This window comes from Camelus bactrianus, chromosome 10 (assembly GCF_048773025.1).
Source record: "Camelus bactrianus isolate YW-2024 breed Bactrian camel chromosome 10, ASM4877302v1, whole genome shotgun sequence".
NCBI lineage: Eukaryota > Metazoa > Chordata > Mammalia > Artiodactyla > Camelidae > Camelus > Camelus bactrianus.
In genome coordinates this window covers 9,844,105-9,865,214 of record NC_133548.1, presented here as the reverse complement: position 1 = coordinate 9,865,214, position 21,110 = coordinate 9,844,105, and the positions used below count along the sequence as shown (strand labels likewise).

Here is a 21,110-nt window from a genome sequence, read left to right as displayed (position 1 = left end):
GCAGCAGGGCCTGCCTGGCGTGGCCTGTTTGCTGCTCTGCTCCCATGGCTCCCTGAAAGCCCTACTCCAGAGGGGAACTTCCCACAGAGAGAGACAGAGCCCGTCCTGCCGCCCAGCCTGGCACCAGAGGAGGGGCTGGCTTGAGCTCAGTGTTGTTTCGAGTCTGTTCTGGGCCTGGCCTTCCCAGAGGCTTCTACAGGGTCTGGGGAGTTTGTGGGCTTGGAATGGACCAAGATTGGCCTCTAGGGAAGGGGGTGGGTGTTTGGACAAATTGATTTGGACAAACCTTCGTCTGTTCACCGCAAACACTGAAATCCCAGCGTGCTTTAAAAACCCTTTCATCAACATTACCACCATCAACCCATGGCCACTGCCTTGGCATTTTATCTCTTTGGTTTGAGGCCTCTTCAGGTATCATTTGTAAAGGCACTCACCCCTGGGAGGTATCAGCCATTAACACTTGAGTATGAATTGCTCTTTCAGACTCTTGAATTTTTAGAGCTGGGAGAGAACTCAGACACCACTTTGTTCAAGCAGCACATTTTGTTTGTTTCAGATGAGAAGCCTCAGGCTTGAAGAGGTGAAATAATTTATCCACAGTTAGGAGCTGAGCTGGAGTCACCGTGAGGCTTTCCTGAGCCCGTGATCTAGGGTAGTGGTTGGCAAACTTTTTCTGTAAATGGTCAGACAGTAAATTTTTCAGAGTTTGCTGGCCACACGGTTTCTGCCACAACTACTCCACTCTGCCGAGGGGCGGGAGCGCAGCCACAGACAAGCCGTAGATGAACATGTGTGGTTGTGTTCCCATTAGATTCTATTTATAGACGCTAAAAAATGTGAATTTCATGTAACTTTTAACGTATCACGAAATAGTCTTCGTTTTACTATTTTTTCAATCCCTTAAAAAATGTAAAAACCATTCTTAGTGCGCAGGTCATACAAAAAAAAAGCGCCAGGCCAGATTTAGCCCAAGGGTGGGAGTCTGCTCACCCCGATCCCAGACCACAGGAGTGCTTTCAACAGAGCTGCAGCACAGCCCCTTACAAGTTTTAAAGTTATTTTCTAAAATATTTCGCCCAAAGTCTGATGAAGCAGGATGTGATTCATATTTCATATTCAATGTCACGTTCTAAATAAATACTGACATTTTAAAAGAAAACTGTTACAGTGTCCTTTTAAATGAACCTAGTGGAAAAGGACTTTGATATCCACCATTATCCTTTTTTTTTTCAATTTTTTAATTGTGGTAACATACATACAACATAAAATTTACCGTCTTAGCCATTAAGTGTACAGTTCAGTGGTATTAAGTATGTTCAAAACGCCATGCCACCATCACTGCCATCCGTCTCCTTAGTTCTTTTCATCTTGTAAAACTGAAACTCTATACCCATTAAATGACAATTCCCCATCCCTCTCCCCACAGGCTCTGGAAACCACCACTGTACTTTCTGGCTCTATTTTAACTGCTCTAAACATCTCATATAAGTGGCATCATACAGCATTTATCTTTTTGTGTCTGGCTTATTTCACTCAGCAGAATGTCCTCAAGGTTCAACTGTGTCATAGCATGCGTCAGAATCTCCTTCCTTTTTGGGGGTGGGGGGCAGGTGGTAATTAGGTTTATTTATTTGTTTGTTTGTTAGTTAATGGAGGCAGTGGGGATTGAGCCCAGGACCTCGTGCATGCTAAGTAGGCACCCTACCACTGAGCTATACCCTCCCCGCTCTCCTTCCTTTTAAAAGTTGGATAGTATTCTATCATATGGACAGACCACGTTCTGCATATCTGCTCATAGCCATCAACGGATTGCTTCTACATTTTTGTTATTGAGATAATGTTGCTGTGATAATGGGGGTTGAAGGGTGGCAGAATATGCCACCCCCAAACATGCTGCTTTAGCGTAAGAATTCTTCTGAGTTGAAGGCACTTGAAAAACAGCAAATATAAGGAAAACACTGTGATCTCCCTTCTTCTTCAAAGCAGGAGATGAAATTTTCACATGAAAGATGTATTCCTTGTTCCAGAAGGAAAGTAACATTCTTACCACATCAAGGACAAGAAGCTGAGACCAAGAGAATTCTTTTTTTTTTTTTTAATTGAAATGTAGTTGATTTACAACATTGTGTTAGTTTCTGGTGTACAGCACAGTGATTCAGTTATACATGTTATATATACTTTTTCATTATAGGTTATTACAAGTTATTGAATATAGTTCCCTGTGCTCTACAGTAGGACCTTGTTGTTTAGAACCCAAGAGAATCCTAGACGAAGAGACCTTGTTAAAATAATTCTTTCCTTCCTTCAGTCTGCCATATAGTTTATTACTTTTCCACAATTACCTCTCTTTGTTCAAACTATTATAAAAGCATATAAGTTCCATCATTTCTTTGGATCTTCACTCCTTATGGAAACTCCTCTCTCTCTGGGAGGGCAGAAACCCAACTTCCACAGCTGCCAGTTAGCAGGCACAGCCAGCCTAGTCACACTGACACTGACCGACCCTCTTACCCGCCGTGGGTAATTTTTCACTTCCCAGGCCCTCCCTGAGCCCCTCCGAGCTCCCTCATTCTCTCATTGAATCACCCCAGTCATCCTTGTGCAAATCCAAGGTGACCTCAGTCAACACTGGACCATCCTCCTTAATGCAGGAGTTACCACCAAATACAATCTGTCAGTATCACCACCAGTGCCCGGCTTTGTTAACAGTTAATAGTGTACTTACACCCTCCCCCGCAGAACCACTGATCAGCTACAGCGATCAACACCGATCAATTATTCTTCGAGGGACCTGAGTCCAGACGGGACCTGAGATCACTTCTCTGGGGTGCTCAGGGCACTTGCTGACCCTGGACGTTGTGCCCTGCCCATCCAGCCCAGATCAGACTGTGGGTTTCACTGGTCATCACCACAGCTCCCATGAGAGCCCCCTTTCCTGGGAGCACCCTCCTCCTCCCAGTAGGACAGACTGAAGTCCTTCTAGGCTGAGGAAAGTGTCTCCGGTTCTGGAGGGGGAGAGACAGGACCCTGACATTTTGGGACCTGGACCAAGCCTTAGAGACCCTTAAAGATCATCTAGTGTGGGGATCTCATTGGACAGCAAAGGTGGAAGCCGAGGGGATCAGGTGACTTCCCTGAGGCCAGGGAGCTAGCAGAGCCCATCATTTACTTCCATTCAAACAGCCCTGACAGTCATAAATGGTGCTGCGTGGCCCCATAAATTTTGCCTCACTGACGGAGGGTAAGCCCGCATCCCTCACATTGCAGACATCAGTTTACCTCACCAGATCCTCAGAGCCGGTGGCGGGAGGCCCAAGAGACCGTTGTGAGCAGGTGTGGGAAGCCAGCATCACCCTGTATGTGGGAAAAATTCAAATTAAGACTTCTCTTCTTCTGAAATGTGACTATCCTTCCCCAGTGAAGATACAAGGCTGCCTTGTGGTAGATTTCAGAAATTCTGAGGCTGGGAACCCTTCCCAGGGCTGCAGGAAATGCAGCAAATGTTCAGTGACAGTCCTGCCGAGCAGGGACACGGACTGCCTGACCCCAGGGACCCCAGCAGCAGCCTCGGTTTCTAGCCTGTGGATTTCCTTCAAGGCCTCTGGAGCAACAAGGCATAATTTGGGTGCAAGGGATCGGGTCCCACGGGCCCTGGAGGGGGAGTGGTAGCAGAAGCTTCTGAGCTGAAGAAAGCTGGTTACAGATACCTACCCACTCTATTGAAAGCTCAAGAGAAAAAGAAAGAGGGAAACACCTTTAGGCACATCAGAGATGGTGTCCTATGTGGGGAGGGGCCCGGGCTGCCGGGAAATAGCCGCAGGATTTTGTGTGATGATACTTGTGAGAAAGGAAAAACAGTCTAAAATGCTATCAAACAGAAATTGCTTCATCAGCCACAACAGAGCCCACCGTGGAGAGCTCGCTGGACAACGAGGTGTAGCTAGATTTACTGGTCTGGAAAGATGACCTCAGCATATTATCAAATTACAAAATGAATTTTTAGAAAATTTTTAGGAAAGCGTTTGCAAGAAGATCTCATGTATGTACTATATCACACACACACCTCCCACATGAGTATCCAAAGATATCTGGAAAGTTAGGTAACAGAATCAGGGCCAGTGTCATGGGTATAGGACCCGGGCAGGACCCCACACTCAGAAGGGCCCCGTGCACAGAATAAACTCAATTAAAAAATTTTTGCAGAGAAAATATTTTCATACAGCAAAATGTACCCATTTTAAGTGGTTCAGTTGAGTTTTGACAAACGTAACCACCATTTGTCATGTAACCACCACCAGAACCAAGATACAGAACGTCTCCAGCACCCCAGAAAGTTCCCACCTGCATGCCCCTCCTCCAGCCCCAGGCAAGCACCGATGGGCTTTGCGATGCTGTAGCTTACTGTCATTTCCAGAATTCTATACAAACGGAATTGTGTTGCATGCACTTGTGTTTCTGCCTTCTCCTCTCGGTGCCATATTTGGAGGTTCATCGTGTTGCCATATTACTGGCTGATGGTCCTTTTCTATTATTGTGACATATGGACACACTCCGTCTGTCTCTACCTGTTGATGGACATTTGGGTCGTTTCCAGCTGGGGGCTTTTATGAGCGGTGCTGCTGTGAAGTTTTGCTCACAAGCTGTGCCTGGACATATGCTTTCATTTCTCTGGGGTGAACACGTAGAAGTGAAATTCTCATCGTGTATGGTAGATGCATGTTTACCTGGATAGGAAATTGTCAAACCGTTTTCCAAAGTGGTTGTGCTGTGCTTACGTTCCTACCAGTTAAACTTATTTTCAAACATGTTAAAATTTCAAATACTAGGCTCCACACGTTTCTCTTCAACCCCCAGGGCAGCAAATACATTACAGAGTGTCCCAAACGTCTGGAAACACTCATGAAATTGTGATTATTTATTGCACTTTTTTCCAGATTAACAATTAGATCTATTGCTTCAGATTTAGAGGTATTTTATGCAGAAAAAAATGTCTAGAGGTTGAAGAGAACAGACTGGAAATGTAACTCACAATGGTTTAAAATAAGTTTAGCCTGTTTCCTGAGTTTGGGGACACCCCAAAGCAAAAATGACTAGAGGAGTCACCTAAACATTTCAAGCGTTTTATACTAATGGTTGTGGTTTACTTCCTGGCCAAAAAAAAAGCTACACTTATTTGTTGTAGAAAATTTAGAAAATACAAACAAGAATAAAAATATAGTTCAAAACCTGAATCCCTGTAATGCTATTAAGTATTCCCTCCTAAGAGTTTTGCTAGGTGGTCGTGCGTGTTGATGATGTTAACTGTACTTTTCATCTTATGTTAACTTCCTAAAACAGCTCCTTATTTACAAAAGCGTTACTTCTTCATAGCAAAAATTTACAAATAAAATATTGGTGGTAAAAATGAAAGAAGAGGCTCCTCCACAAAGTCAACAACATGCTGTTCGTCTTTCTGAACTTGTTTCACATCTGTTCAGTCCTTTAAATATATACATGTATAGAACCGTTGTGGGCTCTTTAAATACGTATAATATTTTTTCTAATAAAGTTGGAGAGTGTTTTTTAACTTTTGTTTCTTGCTATTCTGTTTCACAAATTAAACAGGCAAACTTCTGGAGAATTTCTCCCTTAGGTAAATAAAGAGACATACAAGGATAGCAACAGTAGCACTAGTTAGAGCTGCAAACAATTAGAAACCACCTAGCTGCTAATTAACTTGAAAGTGGACTCATGAATATAGATTATTAATTCAATGGAATATTTAAGACAATGAAAATCAATGATCTAGACTACAGGTTTCCTCATGGATATTTTTTCCCAGTGAATCTTATATTCCAATATTATTTAGTTCTTTAAATCTTGTGTATTTTATGGATTTTTTTTAATTGAAGTTTACAATGTTGTCAGTTTACAATGTTGCATCAATTTCTGGTGCACAGCATAGTGTTTCAGTCATATATACACATATGTATATTCATTTTCACATTTTTCATTATAGGTTACTACAAGATATTGAATATAGTTCCCTGTGCTAGACAGTATGAATGTGCTGTTTATCTATTGTATATATAGTAGTTAGTATCTGCAAATCTCAAACTCCCAACTGACCTCTTCCCCTCCTCTTTCCTCCTTTAACCATGTTTGTCTTCTATGTCTATAAACACATATAATTTAAACAATCACTGGCTTTTACAACCTACTTTCTAACCTAGTAATATGTCATTAAATATTCTTAGAAAACAAGGTTTCTGATGTCTATGTAATGGTCCATGTATAAATAATGCACCTTAAGTTATTAAAGTATTGCTCGAATGTTCAACACTTTAAGTCTGTTCGTGTATGTGTGTGTGATGTTGTTGTGATAAATATCCTTGTCAGTTTAACCTCGGCTACATCTCTGATTCACTGCTTAGGATAAAGTCCTAGAGCCAGAATTTCTAGATCGAATTACACTCTTTTTTAATCATTAAGAAAACTACTATCAAATTATCTCCAAAATGTTTTAACCAACTTACCCTTCAGTGGATCAAAACTCAGCTGCACTGTTCTAAAATGTTTACGTGAGAGTGAAATGCTTGAAAAATTATTTCTCATTGTCAAATTAATCTGCCTGCTCATGATTATTAGGGAGGTAGGTTTTTAATATGCTTATTGGCTATTTCTTTTCTTTTGTAAATTGCTTCTGTTTTCACCTATTTTTCCACTAGGGTCTTAATTTTTTTTTTAACGGAAACATAAAAGTACTTAATATATTTATGAATTCCTAGCATTTATAGCAGTGCCCCAATCAATGAAAGCACTCAATAAATGCAAAATGAATAAATAGGGGTATTAACCCCTCTTCCTAGGTGCTGCAAATATAACAGCTCAAATTTTTGCTCATGATGCTTTTTGGTTTACGGAAATCTACTTCTACTTTCCTTTTGTAGCTTCCCCTCATTATTTTGTGTTTAGTAAGTTTTTCTTTCATCCTTAAACAGATAAACACTGGCCTATATTATCTCCTAGCTCTATTTTTACGAAGCACTGAGAGTTTACTATCTGGAAGGGCAAGCTTTCTTTCACTACTCCTATTTTTCAAAAAGTTCTTGGTAATTTTCACTAGTTTACCCTTTAAGTGAATTTTAAAATTATTTAAATCCACCCTCCCTTCCTCCACCACACACCAATACCATATGGGTTTAGGGAGAATTGCCTTTAACCTTGAAGTTACAACACTCGGTTTTCTGCCCAGTACTTGGGGCTGCCTTTGCACCGAATCTCCCTTCATGTCCCTTGGATGTTTGTTGGCTTGAGTTGGAAGGGTTGCAACAGGTTGTGAAGTCAAATTTCCATCATGCCCACGGCATCCCAGAGCTTTGCACTGACTTCCTAATTTTTAGCCTGAAAGACCTCTAATAGCTCTAAGATGATTACTTAGCTTAGTAAATATTTTTAAAAGACAGTCACCGCACTGATAAGATTAAGGTCAAACAGGCACTCTCCCATACTTTTGGTTGGAATGTAAATTGAAAGATTGTTTTTGGGGGAAATATGTACTGAGGCTGTCCCAATGCCTGTGCTTTTTTTGATCAGGAGAGCCACATTTAGGAACTGCTAAGAATATAGTGTGGACAAATATACATGCACAAGGATGTCCTTTACCACATGTTATGAGGAAAAAATGAACTAGATGTCCAATAGCTGGGAAAACCAATTCATAAATTCTGGTATGCAGACCAGATGGAATTTTATGCAGTTTTCAGAAGTGATTCTTTTCATAAATCCCAGCAACATATACAGCAAATAAACAATTGCCTGTGATACTCTGGATGGTAGGAGTGGATGAGATTTTTTTTTTTCTTCTTTCTAGTTCTAAAAATCATTTTCCAGGTTTTCTACTGTGAACATGTATTTCCTTGATCATTTTTAAAACTTGTTTTAAAAGAGCAATTAGCAGTTTTCAAAATTAGTATATCTTTTTATTATAACAAATCCACACTCATTGAAAAAAGAAACACTAAATGCTGCACAAAACTTATAAAAGAAAGTAAAAATAATCTAAAATCCTACCACCTGGAGATAATCACCTCTTACACTTCGTTGTTCAATAATACAAATACACACACAGACACACACTCAACGCTATCTTGCATTGATGAGTGGCTTCTTTCACTCATCAATATGTCACGGACATCCTTACATATCAATAAATGTCCATCTACCTCATTCTATTTTAATGGTCTGCATTAAAATATTTCCATCCATACATCTGGCTGTATGGATGTACCATTATTTATTTAACCAATCCCCCACTGATGCACACCAAGATGGTTTGCAAATTTCACTTAGTAATTAACCCATCCGTCAGTGTGCTGGACCGGGAGTCAGCCTCCAGGCTAGTTGTCATATCTACTGTGAATTCACTATCCCCCTTTGTAAGATGAGAACGTGGGGGACACCAGGAGAACCCTGGGGAAGCCTCCAGCTGCTGCCTTCCCTGATTTCTTGAGGTGGCAGCCAGTTTAGAATAGGAAGTGTTTGGTGTAATTTAGAATGAATGGCACAGCTAAGACTAGCGTTCTTCCCTCAGATGCTATCGTGAAAGCCCTCAAATACCCACCAGGCTTAAACGGCACCTATTTCCCAGCCTGGAGGGTGACTTCCAATGTCACCTCAGGCTGTAAACACACTGGAATGCAGCTCTGTCCTCAGCCAGGCCAGCGTTCCTGGAAGAAGTACAACTTTGCAGTTAACGTTCTTTCACTCAGTATCTAGTTCTCTTTTTCTATGCACTGCTCTCAGAGTCCTGCTTTTTTCTTTCCCGTGTCTTTCCTTGAACCTCAAACCCATTAGGATGTCTTGGGTTCCATTTGCTCTATAGCAAATCTCTCAATACACCTGCTGGCAACATCCTGCCTTCCACAAAGGCTCCTAAAATGGGCCTCTTGTTAGCAAAGAGCTTTTGATGTTGGGTAGCAAGTGGGCTTCAACTGGGCGTCATACGAGCCCCAACCAAACGGCAGCAAAAGCAAACTTAACTGAGCACCTCCCATGTGCCAGGCACTGTTCTAAGCACCTTTCATGCATCGCTTCATTTCAGAGCACTGGGCAGTTCCTGAAGGCAGTTAGGGAAAACCCACACCAAGAAACCCAGTTTAAACAGTGTCTCTGAATCTAGAAACCAGGCTTAGCAAGGCCTAGTTCTCCATCTGACACATAAATCCCTGCTGTGACAATAATTACATCTAGCATTTATAAATACCTTTCACAGGCGCTTATAAATACCTTTCACAGGCGCTAATTGCTTTGGTCCCTGCAGAATTGCTTTTACTGAACTGTGCTTTGGGCAGAACTTCAGGCCTTAAGGGATTTCACAAGGAACAGCCTCATGAAGCTTGCTGTGTATTGTTCATATGGATGCTGAGAATGCCTTTCAAGACAATAGAGAGGATCCTCAGGCCGTTGGGTTTACTTTCTTCTTTGCTTTGGCCACCAGGAAGCTCAGAAGCAAACCAATGCCCCACCACCTACTAAATGGACAGACTTTTTCATATGATGTGGACAACTTTCCTACCAAATTCACCTTATTTCCTATTATTATTTTCCTATCATACAGATTTTTTCGTATTATTTTTTAATCCTCTTCCTTTTCATGCACTGCTGCCTCATATTCTTGGTGGAATGAAAAGAGGTATAAATAAACGGTGGAAGTTAGAGACAGGACAAAGGACTTGCCCCCTGACTCCCAGCCCCTTCCCCACATTTGATGACTGGGTCACCAGAGGAGGAAAGTCACCTTGAGGAGCTGATCTGAGTTGCCCCCGTCCCTGCAACTTCAGAACAAAAGACATCATTGGCCCTTTCCACCACTTCCAACCATCAAAGCAGATCTGTACTCCCTGCTCCCCAGGTAAAGGTGACAACGTCAGTAAATTAAAATTGCCCTTGAACAAAAACTCTAATTTAGAAAGATACACGCACCCCAATGTTCATAGCAGCATTATTTACAATAGCCAAGTTATGAAAGCAATCTAAGTGTCCAACAGATGACTGGATAAAGAAAATGTGAAATATATATATATTTATCTATATGGATAGAATGGATCTATATACAAAACAGAGACAGACTCACAGACATAGAAAACAAATTTATGGTTACTAAGGGGAGAGGGAGGCAGGGGAGGGACAAATTAAGAGTATGGGATTAGCAGATACACACTACTATGCATGAAATAGATGAGCAACAAGGATGTACTGTGTAACACAGGGAACAATACTCAATATCTTGTAATAATCGATAGTGAAAAATAATCTGAAAATATATGTATGTAACCAAATCACTTTGCTGTATACCTGACACTAACACAATCTTGTAAATCAATTATACTTCAATTTAAAAAAAGTGAAGCACCTAAAAATAAATAAACAGAACAAAACAAAACAAAGTAAAATTACCCTTGAAAGGCCATCTTCTGTGGATCAGAACTCTGAACAAGTGGCCTACCAGACTCCAAGGTGATGGAGACAAAAAACAAAACAAAAGAAACAAACCCCTCCCCCACTCACAGCCCCCAGGCTCCCGCACAGGCAGGAGCTGGAAATTCACCACAGGTGCACATCTGCATCTGCTGCAGAAACATCACCTTCCTTCCGGTCATTCAGCACTTGTGCTCCCTGTCTCTCCACCTGGTGCGCCTCCCCAGCCCCCACGTAAGGCCCAGGAAGCCCTCCCCAGCCTCCCCACCCCACCCCCATGAAGCTTTCCTGACCCAGCCAGGCCCTGGGCCCCCTGTCTTTCCTCCACTGCATCTCCACCTATTGCAAGCTCAGCACAGTTCAGCAGGTAATTGCGTCCAGTCTCCCTGCCACCGTCCCCTCGACCAGCAGGCCGGGCCTCAGCTGGAACAGAGCGAGCCGCCTGCTCTTCAGCCGCTAACCTGGTTTCAAGTGACTTCACAGAAAGCTACCTGCTTGTCTGCACACACCCTCTCCTCTTTAAGTTTCAGCCCAAACTGTCATTAAGACCTGGCCTTGGCAGAGGGATGGTAAATTCTCCACGCCACAGTGTCTGTGCGGTTCCAATGAAGATGAACCCCAATGCCCAGCCTAGCATCGCAAAACCAGGCTTCTAAAGCGACACTCCTAAATACCACGTGTACAGCAACATACATTTCCTCACGCCACCGACATTTACGGCGCGCGTACCTCTGGTACCTCTGACCCGGCGTTAGTTACTTCGCCTGCCTCGGCCTCTCATTTCTTACCTGGTGAGATGGATAACCACGGTGCCCACCTCACGCCACAAAGTAACTGTTTACTCCCCCTCCCTGCATGTTTCCTCATCTCCCCGGGCTGTTGTGATTCAAAGTGAGCTACGGCCTGGAAGGTGCTTAGAACAGTCCTTGCATACTGCAAAGGCCTGCCACTAAAAACGACCCAGTTATCATCGTGGTCCCCATCAGTCTTGTGACCACATGGTGATCTCTGTGGGTACCCCCGGCTCAGTGCCTGGCATACAGTAAGTGCTCAGTAAATCTTAGCTGTTCATGCTCTGTGGTTATCACTGCTTCTTTCAAAGCCCTTGACATCTATTTTTCACATACTCTCACAGCACGTTCGGCTGAATTCTGTTTTCTTTGTAAAAACCCATCACCGCAGTTTCATCACTGTGGGAAGAAGACCTTTTCTAGTCTTTTTTTTTTTTTTATATTGTAATGACACAATGCTTTGTGATGGAAAAATCATTAGTTTAGTTTGACTTTCTTTGTTTTCTTTTTTTAAACGAATTGACTGATCTTTTTTTCCTGGATTCTTCTAAGTTTTAAAACGGCACAAATGAGACACCCACTGGCTGCCCCCCTCTGTGTCCCCCACAGACCACTGGGCCCTGAGCATGGCTCCCCCTGGTCCTGCTCCATGTGACTCTTCCCCACGTGGCCTCACCGGGTTCTGCCTGGTGTCACCTCATGTCACATTCCAGGACTGTCCTGGGCAGCTCTACCAACTCCAGACCTATCGGTCTGGACGGCTGCCTAATGGCTGCTTCATCTGAGGGGCTTTGGGGTCCTTCCCTTAGTCACATCTTAAGTGTCCCATCAGTTTCCTACCCAACAGATAAGTCCACAGAGGACATTTTGACACACAGATCTTTCTCCTTTAAATCATGTTCTCAAAGTTAGTATCTTTAATAAAATAAGAAATATATTCACATTTTTCTTGATTTAAATTTAATATACATTTGAAGGAGATTGAAGCACACCAAAATAGGCCACTTTGGTATAAGGATTGTTTTGAGATGAAAGCAGTTAGCCCTCTGCCCTCCTCTTTTCTACCCAAAAGCAGGACACACATTTCCCTTTGTAAAGATCACATAAATTCCCATTTGTACAGGCGTCTCTCTTTCCAGGAAGAGGAGGATGATTCTAATCATTGGCGATAACTCTTATTAGTGGAGAAGGCACCAACTTGAGTCTGCATAATAAACTTACTAAATAACCTTTATCTTCCATTAGTTTCCCTCATATACTTACCTTCCCACCATGTACCTCAGGAGCCTTAGAAGCTCAACCCCCTCCCTTCCTTTGTCTGGTTTGTTCTCCACAATTTATCACCCACTGTTAAAATAGTATATAAGTTCCCAAGTCTAACCCCTTCTTTGGGTTTTCACTTCTTTCCTGTGAAGAAATATATGTGAAATAAACCTTTTCTCCTGTTAATGTCTTTTATCAGTTTGATTCGCAGGCCCCAAGCACTGAACCTAAGAGGATAAAGGAAAAGTTTGTTTTTTGGTTTTTTACCTCCCCTACATAGTGCTATGTTGACATTTTAGAAAATGCACAAACATTAAAAAAAATTTTTTTAATCTGTCCATAGGCAACCACTCCACTCAAAAAAATCAGTGCTCCCATTTATGCATCATTTTTTCCGAGTCTTCCCATCCCCTTTCTGCATTGACACATACGAGGTGTATATCTAGAGAACAGGGAAGCATGTGTCACTAAAAACAACGTAAAGAGGAGGGGAGCCAGAGATACAGAGACTGGTTCTGTCCTGGCCACTTCACCCCCTCTCCATGCCACCTTGGCCATGTCATCTAACCTTCCTCAGCCTCATTTCCTCCTCTGTGAAATGGGGAGGAGAGGAGCATCTGCCTCACAAGGTGGTTGTGAGGATGCAGGAAGGCGAAACCAGCAAGTGTTGTCGGCAGCCCCCAGGACACGGTGAGTGCCCGCTGAGTGGGAACGAGTTAACAACAGACGTTCATTTGAGCAAATAAATATTAGCAACAAATATTTTTTAAATTATATGTCTACATTATATATTTAGTATTTTATAAGTTAAAAACACAAAGTAATAAATTACAACTTCAAATATATGCTGTAGCTGTGACGGCACCGTAAATGCAAGTGTCTAGCTTGAGTGTCACTTCACATCCTATGGACAGTGTTTCCCATCGTTACAAACTGTTATGTGGGCTTTCATGGCTGCCTAGGACTCACTCCGCAGCGCCTTTCAATTTAACAGAACTGCTCATCTCAATGCCAGAAAGGCACAGCCAGGCTAGGAGAATCCTTGTGATTCCTCATTCCAGCCCCCCAAAAGTCCATTTTCTTTCTTTTTTTTTTTTTGGGGGGGGGGGTGGGTGGGTAATTAGCTTTATTAAAGAGTCCATTTTTCCACCCTGGCTCCCCTCGGCTTCATTCAGATCTCTATAAAAGTGGCTTTCTGTGCATTTGATCCTGTGATGGATAATCACCAGCCGAAATGAATAAATCATCTCTGGAGGAAATTCAAGAGCAAGCATTTCAACCCCAGGTGCTTGGACAGAACTATTTCTCTCCCCCTCGGGGCCTGGGGCACCCACAGTTGTGGTTTCCTGGGGACTGGGAAGGAGCCAGACAAATGAGAAGCCAGGGGCTGCCCCCGTTCCCCAGGTGTGGACACTGACGTTCAGAAAAGTGAAGTACCTGGGCCAGGGTCACAGGGATGGTGACAGAGCCGGGATCTCACCAGGTCTGGCTGAGTCCCTGTCCGCACTCTCCTCCCACCCCTTTGTCCCTCAGAAGAGATGAGTGTCCTCCCAAGAGAGCAGCTCAGAGACAGGAGCTCAGCACAGCCGATGTGCAGAGGTCAGGGGTATGGGAACCCCCATCACACTCACACTTCCATTCCTGGCCAGGGTTCCCCCATGGGGCTGAAGGGCCCACTCATATATGTGAACCTGAACCCCATGCTGGACCCATATGGTCTAGGGATGGCTCCGGGCAGGCACTTATTTCTATCCAACCTTGCCTCCCTGGAGCAAGCCTTCTAAACCTTCTAAAGACAAAGGGAGCCCAGTCTTTGCCCCCCGCCACGACCACAGGGAGCAGGGCTGGGTGGTGGACCCATAGATGGGGACCCTGCCTTGCCCCGACCTCCCCAGCTGTGGCCTGACCCTTGGACTTTGGAGGGGTCCTGCCCCGGGGTCCGGAGACCTGGGTAGGTGATGTTCCAGCAAAGGTGCTATGAGCAGTCAGTCCCGAGAATGGCCAGCACTGTTTCCCGAACTCCGTGGAAAGAGAAACAGAGACCAGAAAATGCCATCTGTGTGCCCTGGAGCAGCTTGTTTCTGGAGCTAGTTGCTCAGCACCTGAGAGCTTAGCGTCACACTGTGACTCTAATTTTTTAAATTAAGAGTCACTGCGGTGTTTCAGTGTACCCCCAGCTCTCCTACCTGGGGGAGCCAGCTCAAACCCAAACCACACATCACTGCCCTCCTTCCCGCTGCAGGAAACCAGCCCCCATCTCTTAGGAGAGAGTGAGCCACTGCTCGCTGGAAATTGATTTCCAGGCCCAGCAGCCTCGGGAAGTTCTTCCCTCTGGACTGGCGGGAGGTGGCTGCCCTTCCCCAGGGAACGCTGGAGAAGGAGGAGGGACTTGCAAAGGCAAATGGGAAAGCAGCTGCACAGGCTAGTAGCTGAAGCCAGAGTTTAGAGGACCATGGAGTGCACCTGGAATTGGGTTGATGGGGTTTGAGTCTGCCTCCGACGCTTCCTAGCAGGTTAACTAGCAAGACTTTTCAGCTGTAACATAAGGACACTGACAACTCTCAGCACTCGGTGTCTTCAGCTATGAGATGGCATAAGTCATGGTACAAGAACGCGGTGGCAAGACTGAAAACAAACCAAACATCCGTCAGCGGGTGAATGGATACACAAAAGGGGTATATGCGTACAATGGAACACTGCCCCGCAGTAAGAAAGAATGAAATACTGACACCTGCGACAGCACGGATGAATCTCAAAAACATTAAAAAGAAGCCAGGCGTCAAAGACTACAAAGCATCTGACTCCATTTATATGAAACTTGCAGGAAAGGCAAATCTATCGCGACAGAAAGCAGATTGGCAGTTGCCTGGAGCTGGGGTTGAAAGGGACAGTGACTGCACGTGGGCCCAGAGGTTCTTCTGGGAAGATGCGAACATCATAAAACTGGATTGTGGTGATGGCTGCACACTTTGTAAACGTACTGAAGAGTATTAAATTGTACAATTAAAACAAGTGACTTTTATGCTACTTAATGATACTCCAATAAAGTTGTTTTTTTTTTAAAGTACCCAGTGAAGAGTGTCTCTTCTAAGGATCAATTCAGATACTCTGGATACAAAGTGTTTGGAAAACTGTGATGTGCTATGACACTGCCAGTCCCAATCGTTACTAAGGCGACAGCAGAGAGTGGGTGTAACCACACCAACAGACCCGGAATCAACTCTCGTCCTCACAACCGGGGCCCCTGCTCCCTCATCTCTAGAATGGAGGTCATAACAGCCTCACAGGCTGAGGTGAAGATTAACCGAGCTAAACACGCAAGGTGCTTAGGACTCGCCTTGCAAGTGGCCATGTGCTCGGTAACCACAACTCTTAGCATCCTCATCTTCGCTATTACTATCCCAGGAGCTCAGAGCAGAGCCCCCAGACCAAGAACAGGGCTGGAGACACTCCTGTTCGTCAGTGTCCCCTCTGGCTCACAGCCATTTGTCAGCGCTGCCTGGGTGTAGGATTAGACTTTGTCGTTCATCTTGAACTTCCACACATCCACCACATCAGCCCAGAGTCGGCTCTGCCCATCACAGGGCTGCTCCCCATTCCCCAAGTACCAGCCAGGATGTAGGGTCAGCCTGAAAGCCCACTCAAGGATGGGTGGGGGTTCTGAGACAGGGTGAGGGGCCAGGGGCCAGCTCCAGGACCGGGGAAGCCTCAGGCTGTGCGGCCCAGAACCCAGGCAGGCACAGAAAAATGCAACCCCAGCTGATGTACCCGAGCCCTGCATTGTCGCCCTCCTTTGCAGTCAAGGACACTGTGGCTCAGAGGGAAGGACACCTTGTCCTGTGTCTCACAGCATTAGAGACAGGGCAGAGGTCAAACCTGGTCTATTTCCTCCAAAGCTCAAGAGCAGGTGCCCAGAGGAGATGCGTTAAGGGACAGGGTCAGGATAAACAAAAGAGGGAAGGAACAGCTCTGAACTATAGAAATCATCCAGGCAACACTCTCCCTGATGACACTTGTGAAAATGTGGATTTTGGAGCGAGGATATAGCTCAGTGGTAGAGTGAATGCTTAGCATGCACAAAGTCCTCGGTTCAATTCCCAGTACCTCCATTAAAACAAACAAACAAACAAACAAACCTAATTACTTCCCCCAAAAAACAATAAAAATAATTAAAATTCAATAGCTATCTTTAAAAAAAAAAGAAAATGCAGATTCTAGGTTTCACCTGCCCCTCAGACCAACTGAAACCAGAAACTTGCATTTTAAAAAGCACACCAGGTAATTCTCAAGAAATTTGAGAACCTTTAGCCCCCAATAATGCAGGGAAGTAGAAATGCAAATAGAGAAAGACTGAGATATCAGAGTAGCTCATTAGTTTGCTGTGCCAAAGTTAAAAAAAAAAAAAAAAAAAAAAAAAGAGGAGCCCCCAGCCTGACACCAGGGCTTCAGAGGTGCAGGGCTCTGACGCTGCAGAGTGCACGGTCGAGCAGAAGCCTTGCACTGGCTTCTCACGGCACCCTGTGAGAGCAGGCACATAGAGCCCCATGTACAAAGGAGGAAACTGAGGCCTGGAGAGAGGAAGTCATGTGGCCGGCGGTGACAGAGCTGGCCCGCCAACCCAGAGCCAGTCACCGCACTGCTGCCTGCAAGCTCCGGGCAGTGCAGACCCCAGGTCAGCATTGTGAAGACCCCGAGGGTGCTCTCCCTCTTCTCGTCCCTGCTCCATTGCACCCACGTGTGACCAGACGTGGGGCACGAACGATCCAAAGGGTAAATACCAAGGTGGGGGCGCCTGACGAATCGCATTTGTCAGCGGGATGCGGTACTGTTGGATGGATTGATGGTTATGACCTTACGCCTGCATGGCCCCCTGATGGTTTACAAAGTGCTTTCCAGCAATAATTATCCCCCATTTGCTCACAAGAAGAATTAGTACTCAGTCACAAGTGGGTCTGATCGTAATTTGCAGAATGAGGGCTGAGCTCAGAGCGTACCTGATGTCTGTGGCCACCCCAGGAATCCTGACTCAGTTGGTTGGGGGTGGTGCAGCCTGGACGGAAGGATTTTTTAAGCTCCCCAAGGGATTCTAAAGCATGGCCAGGCCAAGGCGGAGAGTCGTTAGGCCCTTAAGGGAGATGGGCTGGATTTCAGGCCCCCGCATCTCTAAATCACGGCGTGGCTGGGTTCTGGGTGTTTTCCCTGGATTGCCTAGACGATGCCTTCAAACCCGCATGTTCCAAGGGCCCTGTGGCCCCGCCAAGTTCACCTGTTCAAGGTTTCCTTTCCTTGCCTCTAGGACCATCTACACCCTGACAGCACAGTTCTGGGAAAACACATCTTAGCTGAATCCCAAAGTGCACCCCAGCCAACCTGCCACCTCCCACTCCAGCAACTCAACTCCAAACCCACCTCCTCTGTGAGACAAGTGCAGAGTCACAAAGACTGCAGCGGGCCCAGCCCCAGCCCCACCCCGTCCCACCCCACCAAGCTCCCACGTGGCCCCAGCTCTCCCAAGCACGTAGGTCAGCCCAGGACTTCATGCTCCGAAACAGGTCAGGCCATTACCCACCACCGGCTAGTGATTTGGGCTTCGAATTGCCTCCAGTGTCTTAGACGGTGACACTTTCCCCACAGGGACCAAGGTTAACCAATTCCAAACACTCCCCATCAGCCCCATGGTAATTACCAAGGTCAGTGTGAGCTGTGTGCTGAGCGCTTTCCCCGCATCCTCTCAGTTAATCCTCAAGCTAGGCTGTGCGGTCACTGCTGTGATTACCTTCATTTTACAGATACGGAAACTGAGGCTCAGAGAGGTTAGTAGCTTAGGTGGGTAGGTGGCAGGGTCTGGATTGGAACTGGGGTCAGACAGACACCAGAGCCTGGGCTCCTCCTAACAGCCACACTGCCCAGCCTCTCCCAGGGGTCACTTAAGCATCCTTGTCGCTGTCCTCACGGGGAGACAGCAGAGGGAAGCGCACCAGCTCAGGGACCAGAGCTGCTCGGCCACGCATGAGCTGTGCTGGCTCGGGGTCAGGGAAAAGGGCCAAGTCCAGACCCTGCAGGGACCTCCTGGCTGGCGTGGCTGTGATTTGTCCCCCGAGCCGGGGCACTCTGGGCAGCAAAGGGGGCTTTTTTTTTCATGTAGTGTTTTGGTTTTTTACAATGTTGTATTAGTTTCTGGTGTACTGAATAATAACTCAGTTATATAGATACATATATTATACATATTCTGTTTCATATTCTTTTTCATTACAGCTTACTATTAAGCTGTTGAAGATAGTCCTCTGTGCTGTACAATAGGACCCTGTTGTTGACCTATTCTGTACATAGTAGTTTGCATCAGCCAATCCCCAACTCAAAGGGAGCCGTTAGTACCGACGGTGGGACACTCCGTGTCAGTCGGGACTGTCCCAGACAAGCAGGATTTACAGTCACCCAACACAGAGTTGAAGCTGGCTAAATTCTCTGATCCTCAATCTCCTCATATTTAAGGTGAGGCTATAATGAGGACCCACTAAAACAGTTTGTGTGACCACACACTTAATAAACTCTGAAACCTTATATGCAAATGAAGGGCTTTGAAAAAAATTTACAAGGACACACAACTCGGCCTTATGAATTAATTCATGGTCTAGCTGGACGTTGGAAAGCCTCTCCCACCCAGGACCTTGGTTCTCCTGCCGGTGTAGTGAATCTTTGAGCGCATGTGGGCGGCAAAGTGACAGTATGGGGCCAAATTTGCCCAGAATGACAAATCTTGTTTGGTCAGCACAGAGTTTTGATGTTTTTGACTTGGAATGTCACAGCCCTGCCACTCCCGCTTGGCTCCTCCCTGGCTTGATTCACATGGCATGGTCACCCGCCCGGCCCCTTGGGCATCTGAATTTGCAACCATAGGACTAGGCACATCCAGAAGTCCCTTCCAGTCCTGCACATCCTAGGGTCCTCATAGGCTGGGTCCCTAACACTGATGTGTACCCCAGCTGAAGCTATACATGTAGGTTGGCTGCAGCTAATGTCCAGTGTTAACATTAGATCAGTAATGTTTAGCATCAACCAAAATACAAGAAAATCTCCCTTCACGCCATACCCAATGTTTAGGTCAAGAGGGGGAAAACAGAGTCACAAAATCAAAGGGTCATCACATCTTAAGTGGGCATTTTGGTTCTTCATCAAGCAAACCACTACCAACCTCTTCAGCTTAATCTTGAACCTGATCATAAGGAGAAGGGGTTGGGGAGGGGGAGCCTCTACCTTCTGAGTGAGCCCCAGTCTCCTCTCCTGCAAACCCCAGAGGGTAGCATGCACCTGGCCGGACTAAGAGGCTTGGTGACTCCGCTGAGCACACAGCCCAGCACACACACCACCCCATCCCCAGTCACTTTTACTCTCGCTGACCCACCCAGGTAGAGTTCAGGTGGGGTCACTCTCTGTAATGAGTAGATACTAGTCAGCAGATCCACCCTGGTCCTTCTTGGAGGGCAGCCTCTCGGAGAAACATGGCGGCAGTTGGAAAAGCACTGACTTTGGAATTTCAGCAACTTGGATTTGAATTCTAGCTGTGCCTCTGAGTGGCAGACCTTAATGAGCTCCTTGACCAATTTGGGTCTGTCTGTGTACCTGCTAAAGGGTTAACAATGACCCCTGTCCTGCCCACAGGTGGTCGTCAGCTTGTTAGAACCCTACCTGTGAGATCTTGTGGAGGACCACGTGTGTGCTGTCACTGTAAGCTAAGAAACTCTTCGAGAGGACCAAGCCCTTCACGCTCACTGCTCTCTCTGCCATGGAAGCTGATGCAAATGTGTACCACATTGGCCCTTAGCCACAGTGATTATCCACACAGGTGGACTAGTCCCAAGGCTATGAGGCTACAAATTTTTCTTTTTTAAATTATTTTTATACCAAATTTTCTTCTTTAAAAATTATTTATGGCGGGAGGGAGATAATAAGTTTCATTTATTTTTCAAATGGAGGTATTGGGGATGGAACCCAGGACCTCATGCACGCTAAGCCCGCACTCTACCACTGAGCTATACCCTCCCCACTTGCAAGGGTATGATTCTTACCCAGGGTAGTAAATAAGCCCCTTTCATAACAACTGCAAACGAGATGAACAAATCTGCCAGTAGCTGGATCCTAGATGAAGCCAAGATGCCGACACTTAGCCAACAGAGCCAGCTCTTAATTATTTGTGATACATGATCAGAGATGGATCTGGCTTTGGGGGGCCTGAAGCTTATACAATTTGGTGGGCCCTCTTTAAAAAGAATCCAATAGTACACAAATAAAATTAGATAAAGGACCATGGAAGGATCCATGCAAGTGAGTGGCCCTGAGGTTGACCTTGTTCAGCTTCAAGGTCAATCTGTCCAGAGCGTGGGGATAGGCACAGGGGGCACCAATGATAGCAGCCATGTTTCACCCACTCTGTGCCAGGACCCATCCGCACATTGTCCCTTGAATTCCTTCCCACTGATCCTATATCAGAAATGCATTATTAAAGGTGAGGACTCGGGGGTCAGAGAGGTAGAGGAACTTGTTCCCCCAAACTATCTGGGAAGGAGCAGACCCCGCTCACTCCAAATCCTATATTCTTTC

At 45.4% G+C, this 21,110-nt stretch overlaps 1 long non-coding RNA gene across 1 annotated transcript in view; it reads right to left on the bottom strand.

Moving 5' to 3' along the window:
* Positions 1 to 752: 752 nt before the first annotated feature.
* Positions 753 to 21,110, bottom strand: part of LOC141578829 (uncharacterized) — a 43,709-nt gene continuing 23,351 nt past the window's right edge. Inside the window, exon 3 of the long non-coding RNA XR_012509574.1 lies at positions 753 to 3,354. This is a non-coding gene — a long non-coding RNA (uncharacterized LOC141578829). The remainder of the gene's footprint in view (positions 3,355 to 21,110) is intronic.